Source organism: Siphateles boraxobius, unplaced genomic scaffold (assembly GCF_051911475.1).
Source record: "Siphateles boraxobius isolate OS27281-9 unplaced genomic scaffold, OSU_SipBor_1 61, whole genome shotgun sequence".
In the NCBI taxonomy this organism is placed as follows: Eukaryota; Metazoa; Chordata; class Actinopteri; order Cypriniformes; family Leuciscidae; genus Siphateles; species Siphateles boraxobius.
Genome location: NW_027509188.1, coordinates 486,945 through 496,502, shown reverse-complemented (window position 1 = coordinate 496,502; position 9,558 = coordinate 486,945).

Below are 9,558 nucleotides of genomic sequence, written 5' to 3'. Positions count from 1 at the left end.
AACTGGACCGAGACCACCTCTTCAGCTGGGTCTCGGTACCGTTGTTTGGTCCACACCCGAGTGTGATTGCTGTATTCACACCTACCCAAAAGACCCGCACCAAGGGGGGAAACTAACTTGAGTTCGATTCAATCGAACCAAACAAGGCAGGTGTGAATACACCCTTAAGTAGAATATCCCAGAGTCAGGTTTACGAACATTGACTTCATGCAGGACTCCTAGATGGAGCTTTTTGCAGGAGGGACAATGTCTCTTCAAATCACACTTCGATGAACGATGTGTCCGGCCACATCTCCAACAACGACCATTATCGAAGATCCATTTTCTGTTAAACTGTTGGAATTTTGGACACAGACTCAGGTTATGGGCTTGATCACCATAGAACGGTCTGGGGTCTACTTGTTTGCTTTACAAAGGTGGAATCATTCTACCTTGGGGATTCCAACTTTCCGTGTATAAGCACGTGTATAATCAGTCCAATGGAAGAGCGAGACGTCATAGGCGGTGACGTCAAAGACCAGGAAGCTATAAAGCACACCAGAAAACAGACCGCGACAGCTTCTGAAAAAGCCTGAAGCAAGTCGATCAGGGCATGCAGGAAGTATGGCGGGAGAACGCAGCGTCTCGTTCCCTCTCAGGGAACCAGGGTTACATACGTAACCTGAGACGTTCCCTTTCAAGGGAACTCGAGCTGCGTTGAGACGCGGTGGGAACCCCATACCCACTACGCCATAAGACAAATGCCCGTTCTGTGTGAAGTCCTTGCGCACACTAGAAGCAAGCAACCTAGCCCCGGGAGTGGAGAGGTGTAGGTCATAAAATCTGACAAATGTATGAGGTGAGGACCAGCCTGCCGCATTACAAATATCCTGAAGGGAAACACCCGAAATTAAAGCCTAGAGGCAGCCATACTCCTAGTAGAATGGGCCTGAACAGCCACAGGTGAACGCTGTCCGGCCGCTTCATAAGCAAGTGAGATAGCCTCAACTACCCACTTGCTCATTATCTGTTTAGATGCAGGGCAACCTATCTTAGGTTACCCGAAGCAGACAAATAATTGTTCTGATAAACGCCACTGAGCAGCTCTGTGGACCTAAGCATCCAAAGCCCGGACAGGGCATAACAGATTTAAGATTTTCCTGATCTGGGGTATTAAAGGTGGAGGACAGAAGGCCTGGAGCACAAATGACCGCACATTTAGTAGGGACCTAGAAATACAACCCGATCTGGGGTGAAGAAATACTACCACCAACCAGGTGCAAATCCAAGTACGTGCAGGCCTCAGCCTCATGTACCACGGAGAAGACGAAATTAGGGATCTCTCCTCAGAGATAGCCCAGCAAAGAAACATTCATTACAGAAATCAAGTACTGTACCAAAAAGGGCAGAAACGAGATTCAGAAGGCGTTCTCTGCACCAGGCAGAGAACAGCATATTAGTCTTCTCGTGGAGGGAGCTCTAGACTGGAGTATGGTCTCCACGACCTCGGTCGAGAAACCTGAATCTATGAGCTGGGCCCCCTCAGAGGCCGAGCCCACAGTATCCACAACTCCAGAGCTCCCAGGAGCAAAGATATCGGGAAAAGCGTATAGGTGTAGTGGCAACCACACCTATTACATTACATCCAGTCCAAGCGGAGCTGGATGCGTGAGGGAGAAACACAAGGGCAATGCATTGTACAAGCGATGCGAAAGGTCGACTTGTAGTTTGACCGAAGTTCTCCCTAAGAAGCTCCACCACCTCGGGGTGAAGTCTCCATTCCCCGGGCCACAGCCCCTGCCTCAACAGGATATCTGCTCTGATATACGAGACCATCAGTGTGTTGTCCGGACCCTTCGCCGACCAACCACTCATGATTGCCCCCGACTTGTGAGGGAAACATCCGTCGATAGCATTATGCGTCGACAAGAAGCCCCCAACACTGGGCCTGGGCGAGGAACCAAGGTTCTTCCACATGACCGAGGCACGAAGGCATAGCCGCGTGACCTTGATCATGCGAAAACGGATTTCCCCTCGGAGAAAACCCCTTGGTCCCGAGCCACCACTGCAGGGGTCTCATGTACAGAAGGCCAAAAGTAACTACGTTGGACGCAACTGCCATGAGCCCCAGCCAAAGACCGTTCACCGAGCGGCCACTCATGACCGCCCCCCATCCTGTGAGGGAAGCATCCGTCGATAGCGTGACGCGTCGACAAGAAGCACCCAGCACTGGGCCCTGGGCGAGGAACCAAGGTTTCTTCCACATGACCGAGGCACGAAGGCATAGCCGCGTGACCTTGATCATGCGAAAAACGGATTTCCCCTCGGAGAAAACCCCTTGGTCCCGAGCCACCACTGCAGGGGTCTCATGTACAGAAGGCCAAAAGTAACTACGTTAGACGCAGCTACCATGAGCCCCAACAGTCTCAGAGACTGTTTGCAGTGAGTGACTGACCTAGTTTTACATTCTTTACGGCTGTGAGAATCGCAGAAATACGTGCAGGAGACAGACGTGCTTGCATTATTGTCGAATCCCATAATACACCTAGAAAGTGGTCCTCAAGCTGGGAGGAGTACACTCTTTTTGGTGTTGAGCCGCAACCCCAACCTCCTTATGTGGGACAGAACGACATCTCGATGTTGAACTGCCAAAAGCTCGGACTGAGCTAAAAATCAACCAATCGTCGATATAATTTAATACGCGAATGCCCTGGAATCTCAGAGGAGCCAGAGCTGCATCCACGCATATTGTAAAAGGTGTGGGGTGATAACCTAGGCCGAATGGAAGAACCCGATACTGGTATGCTTCGCCCCTGAAAGCAAACCTCAGGAACCTACTGTGATGAGGATGGATAGATAAGTAAGCGTCCTTTAACTCTATTGTGACAAACCAGTCCTCGGACTGAATCTGTGACACAATCATATTTAGCGTAAGCATAATATGCTGTTTAATTGACGCAGGTCTAGAGTAGGACGCAACCCCTCATCCTCTTTCGGAACAATGAAGTAATGGCAGTAAAACCCTGACTGTCTGCCGGGAGGAGGAACCCCTTCTAAAGCTCCTTTTGCAGAAGTGTCAGTACTTCCTGCTCCATAACCAAAGCCTGCTCGGGGTCCACCGCAGTGGGGAGGACCCCTAGAAATCTGGGCGGACAAGAACCGAATTCTGAACCCTTTTCTATAGTGTGCAGGACCCACCGAGAAATATGTGGCAGTAGTTTCCACGCTGCCAGAAATTCTACTAGGGGAACCAGTCTCTCAAGACTGGCCTCTGGATTTGGTTGAACAGTCAGTACGGTGCCCTGAAGCGGCGAACCGGCAGGGAACAACCAAACTGACCGTTCTACGACCCTCCTCGGAGGATCGTATGGGGACGCTGACACCTCGGTGCCCTGAACGGCGAACCGGCAGGGAACAACCGAACTGGCAGCGCTGCGACCCTCCTCAGAGAGTCGCACCCCAGAGGGCGCCGAGGAGAAACGATTTCTCAAAACCGTCCCTGCCCCAGAGGAGCCCTCAGAAGCTTTATTAGAGATGACAGTCCTCAGATCTTGCCTCCCTTTAAATAACTTAGTTCCAATGACCCTCCTCGGAGGATCATTGGAAAAAGCAGGCACCTCGGCACCCTGAAACGGCGAACCGGCAGGGAAACCGAACTGACTGCTCTACGACCCCCCTCGGAGGATCGTTTGGGGACACTGACACCTTGGTGTCCTGAACGGCGAACCGGCAGGAAAACCGAACTGGCAGCGCTGCGACCCTCCTCAGAGAGTCGCACCCCAGAGGGCGCCGAGGAGAAACGATTTTCTCAAAAACCAACCCTACCCCGGAGGGGACCACCCTTTAGAAGCCTGATAGCCTCGGCATCAGGGCTTCCTATTGTCCAAGCTTTTTTAGAGATAAAATAGTCCTCAGATCTTGCATATCTCTAACTGGCTAGACTGCTACCGCCACCCAAGTCCCCTTTGATTGTGGAGGAGCCCAAATGGCGATGCTCGCTGTGCTGCGAGGAGCTTAGTAGACTGAGACTGCTCCGCCCAGCAGTCTCAGGAACATAGATTGGTGAGGAAGAAACCTCTGGAACGCCGCTGAACGGTTTATTCTTAGTTTCTTGAAAGCGGAGCATCCAGAAGAACAGACATAATTTTATCTTATTTTTCTTTACTTTTAAATCAGAAAAACGTATATATATATATATATATATATATGTATATATATCAGTCCGTGGCCACCAGCAGGAAAACAACCGAACTGGCCGTGTGCGACCCTCCTCAGAGAGTCGCCACCCAGAGGACGCAGAGGAGAAACGATTTCTCGAAACCGTCCCTCCCCAGTATAGTATATCTGTTTTTGCACGACGCAATTCTCGAATAGCGTCAGTGCTGACAACCTCACATTCATCCATGTCTTTATAATTTACCCACCAGCGTTGCCTAAAATTTTTTTTATTTTTTATTTAGATGGCTGGTGGGTAACGTCGGGGTTAAAAATTATGACGCCGACTCGGGAGAGAGAAAGCTAGCAAGCGTCTCTTTAACCCGAGGCACTGTCATACCATGATACTTAATACCCATAGCATTACTATAGTTAGACGTAGGGCATTAAACACATAAAATAGAAACCGACTTATTCCACGATCTTGACACCTCAGTGTGGTGTGGAGATAGGGAAAAACGGCAGTCCCCGACGAGGAGGCTGAGATACAGAGTTTTTCTGTTTTTAGATTTATTTCATCTAATAAACTCCTTATTTTCACTCTCATAAAGTTCAGCTGGCCAGAAAATATTTAACTAGCAACAACACTAGATAAACCTCCTTTTAAAGCTCCTCTTTATTCAACAGAGTTATGAGCTGACTTATTTATTCATTTATTGAAAACTCAAACATCTGCCTTTTCTTAATATCTTTATTTGTTTTGTTCTCTTTTTCTAAACAAAACACTAACGATACCAATTCCTCGGAACTGGAAATCGCCAGCACTGGATCTGGCAGGTGAAAGCTGAGATAGGGCAGAGCCCGTCCCAACCCCCGCTGTCAGATCCGTTTGCGAACCCCAAAATGCGAGTCGCCGCCGTGCATCGGCAACAGCGGGACCCGCGCGGGGAGCGCGAACCGAACCGTCCTCCTCGAAGAACGCCCGGCGGGAGCGGAGCGTCCTCACGGACAGTTTCTCGCAATGCTCACAGTCAGCCCCCTCGAGAACTGACTGTGGCATGCTCCACTCCCAAATAGTAACAAAAAGCTGATGTGTGTGTCCCCACCCGTGATATAACGTGGGCAGGGAACAACACAAAAGCTGCTTGCTCTCTTTTGCCATAATATATATATATATTGCAACTTGACAGACAACAATAAATATGACAAGGACAGAATACACAGATCGCTTGCTGAAGGCAACAGAAGCTGTCGCGGTCTGTTTTCTGGTGTGCTTTATAGCTTCCTGGTCTATGACGTCACAGCCTATGACGTCTCGCTCTTCCATTGGACTGATTATACACGTGCTTCACGACGCAATCACGCAGAGCGTTCCCACCGCGTCTCAACGCAGCTCGAGTTCCCTTGAAAGGGAACTGGAAACATGATGTGCTAGAGGTTTACTTAAAAGCTGGTGAACATGAGAGGTACATGCCAATTCCTTCGCCCCTTCTTTCTGACTCCATGATTGAAGCATGCCTGCTAGAGCCTGGACTGAATCCTTATGGTTTAATCTGAACTGGAGCTATCGAAGGAACTTGACTAATTGATGATTATACCGCCATAGGAACGACATGACCTGGATGAACAAATGAATCATATGGTGGATATAATAAAGGAATAGGAAAAGGCACTGGATAATTTGGAAACATCCATGGGAAAAATGCGTTGCCTTGCATTTATAATATGGTTTATTAAAAACAACAATTTGTTCTTATTTTCTTTATTTTTATTTGACAGTAGTCCTTTTTTCCCTGACCACATAAACCGTTGCACCCCTAGTATGAAGTCATGTTAAGCACAAAATATGGGACTGACAACCGTATTTTAGTGCTGTGTAAAACTTTACTGTAATAATCCAAGTACTTGCGCTACCATCTTGTCATTTGAGGTAAGAGAGCCGTGGGATGTTTTCTTTAGAAGCTCCTGCACAGAAGTTGTGCTGCTGTGGTAAGTCTATGCACTTTCAGTTTTCATTTTCAGCTGTTTTTTACCACCGCGTTTGTAATGGAACAACTACCCGGGGTGCAGTGCCCTAGTAACCTAAAACATTATTTAAAAAAACATTTTTTTTATTTTAGTAAAATGTGAATTGTTAGAAAGAAAGAGATGTTGCGGAGAGAGATATATAAAATGAACGATAGAAAAGGTGGTGGAGAGGGAAATAGAAAGCAAGGGAGAAAGAGAGATGGAGCAATTCACTGTTGTAAAAATCTTTCTCTCTTCATTCCGACAGATATTAGAGGAGGAAAGTGAGAGAAAGAAAAATTATGAGAGAGAGAGAGAAACAAAGAAAATTATAAAGAGAAAGAAGAAAATAATGGATAAATAAATAAATTGAAGATGTTAACTATTTAATGGCAGAAGAATGTCCAGAGAGTGAATCAATTAATGAATATTAATTAATAGTAAAAGACTGAATACAAATAATAACAATAATAAAAATTGTGATGTAACAGTAATGGCAACAATGGTTAGGCAAAAAAAAAATTGCATATGGTATCTTTAATTCTACTTGAAGATAGAGAAGCTTAGGTGAGATAATTCAAAGAGTTACACATGTACACATAAAAATAGAGGAAATAAGAAAAAAACAGACAATAATAATAAAAAAGCATATTATAATAATATAAAAAAATATATTTTGAAATTGTTTCACTGCAGATATGTACACGTATTTGTACATAATAAGAGTATGTATTCAATAGGGATATTAATTCAAAAATCAGGGTAACTTGATATTTAAAAAAGAACAATGGAGCTGTCACAATCCCGGACTCCGCAACCTCTCTTTCTGGCCAGCAGAGGGCGCCCTCGCCCGAATATTTACTCTCACTCGCACTACATTTCCCATAAGCTTCATTAATGACTCTGATCACCATGCCCAGCTGCAGCCCATCTACCAGGCTATTTAACTGCACCACACACAGCTCTCAGTGCAAAGTTTTGTTTTGCTTTTGTGAACACTACCGAGTGTTGTAACCCAGTGACTGCCTGGCTGTTTCTTGACCCCTTCGGCCTTGGACTTCTCCTTGCCTGCTGCCTGCCCACGTTACCTCTGCCTGCCCTGATCTTCTGGCAGGTATTAGACCTCGATTTAGCCTTCATGTCGACCCTGAGGCGAAACAGACCAGAGGTCCATGCCCGGGGTGGAACTCGCGCTTTCAGCCATAACTGCAGTGGGCGCATGCAAAGCAGGCCCAGCTGATGTACCGAAGATCCTGAGGCCATGAGCCCAGCATTTTCTGAAACCTTTTGAGCGGGACTATAGAGCCGCGGCGGAAGGATTTCATGCTATTTACCAGGCTATTTAACTGCACCACACGCAGCTCTCAGTGCAAAGTTTTGTTTTGCTTTTGTGAACACTACCGAGTGTTGTAATCCAGTGACTGCCTGGCCGTTTCTTGACCCCTTCGGCCTTGGACTTCTCCTTGCCTACTGCCTGCCCACGTTACCTCTGCCTGCCCTGATCTTCTGCCCGGTATTAGACCTCGATTTAGCCTTTTTCTCCAGTGCTGTGTTTGCTGTATTTGACCCTTGCCTGTCTGACTACTCTGTTAATAAACTACACACTGCAAATGGATCTCTCTGAATCTGGTGATTCACAACAGGAGCCATATAGTTGTTTGAATTCAGATATCTTATGTTTGAATATGGCTGTCCATTTTTCATTATTAATGTAGTCTCTTAATTTTTTCCATGGTGTAACAGATTCTGTTTTTATTTTTCAGTTTAAAATTGTTGATTAACTAGAGATTAGAGGTTACGTAATCCGGTGTGGGTACTATTTGTGAATGATCACCTAAGAGACATACTAATGGAGTTGTGGGGATTTCAGTTAAAATAAACAGAGTTTAGCAGTAACATCTTTTCAAAATGGAGTAATTGATGGGCAGGACCAAAGTGCATGAAGATAATCATCTGGAATATTAAGTGTGCAGTGAATACATTTGTCAGAATCCGCCGTACCCATTTTAGAAAATGTATAATGTTTTAAATGTATTCTATATAAATTTTTATATTGGATTAGTTGTATTTTGATGTTTCTACTCCAACTAAATGTGCTGATGCAAACTTGTCTCCAGAAATGTATATCTGTGTTTGTTAGGTCCTTTTCTCATTGGTTAACTGGAATTGAGAATATTGTATCTGTAGACTAAGGTATATATGGTTTAGTCAATAATTGTCTTGAGCTACAGTTTTTTTTTGGTTTCCAGTTTTTGATGGAATTTTTGATTTGTAAATAGAAAAAAAAAAACGTAATGGCAAATAGGCTTTCCAACTAATGTAAATTGGACTCGGTTACTAACGTAACCTCGGTTCTCTCTAGAGAGGGAACGAGTACTGCGTAATATCTTACGCTTTGGGGAAAACCTCTTTCCACGAGATATTGAAGCCAAAAATTATCCTTAATTTTTAATAAATGTAAAACGCGTTGCGACAGCATGCAGACATAGGCAAGGCGGCTCGCGTGCCTATTGGCTGACCTGTAGCAACAGCAGCAGCCTATCGAGAGAGGCCCTGGGTGACGTGATACCCAATGGGGGCGCTTCGCGCCCATTTACGTCACGTCCCGCCAGAATAGGCGTGGCCTTGGCCTATAAAAATAGCTCGACAGGCTGATACAAACTGGTTTTCATCGCTGAAGCGAACCAGAGCTGTTGTGTGCACGGCAAGATACGCAGTACTCGTTCCATCTCTAGAGAGAACCGAGGTTACATTAGTAACCGAGTACGTTCTCTTACGAGAGTATCTCTCGTACTGCATAATATCTTACGCTATGGGGAACACAAAGCCACTTTTGAACAAGAAACAGCGGCAGAAGCGCCTGACCTGGGCTACAGAGAAGCAGCACTGGACTTCAGGCATTTTGGCATTTCCTTCTCCCCAGTCTTCCTCCAGACTCTGGCACCTTGATTTCCGAATGACATGTTAAATTTGCTTTCATCCGAAAAAAGTACTTTGGACCACTGAGCAACAGTCCAGTGCTGCTTCTCTGTAGCCCAGGTCAGGCGCTTCTGCCGCTGTTTCTGGTTCAAAAGTGGCTTGACCTGGGGAATGCGGCACCTGTAGCCCATTTCCTGCACACGCCTGTGCACGGTGGCTCTGGATGTTTCTATTCCAGACTCAGTCCACTGCTTCCGCAGGTCCCTCAAGGTCTGGAATCGGTCCTTCTCCACAATCTTCCTCAGGGTCCGGTCACCTTTTCTCGTTGTGCAGCGTTTTTTGCCACACTTTTTCCTTCCCACAGACTTCCCACTGAGGTGCCTTGATACAGCACTCTGGGAACAGCCTATTTGTTAAGAAATTTCTTTCTGTGTCTTACCCTCTTGCTTGAGGGTGTCAATGATGGCCTTCTGGGCAGCAGTCAGGTCGGCAGTCTTA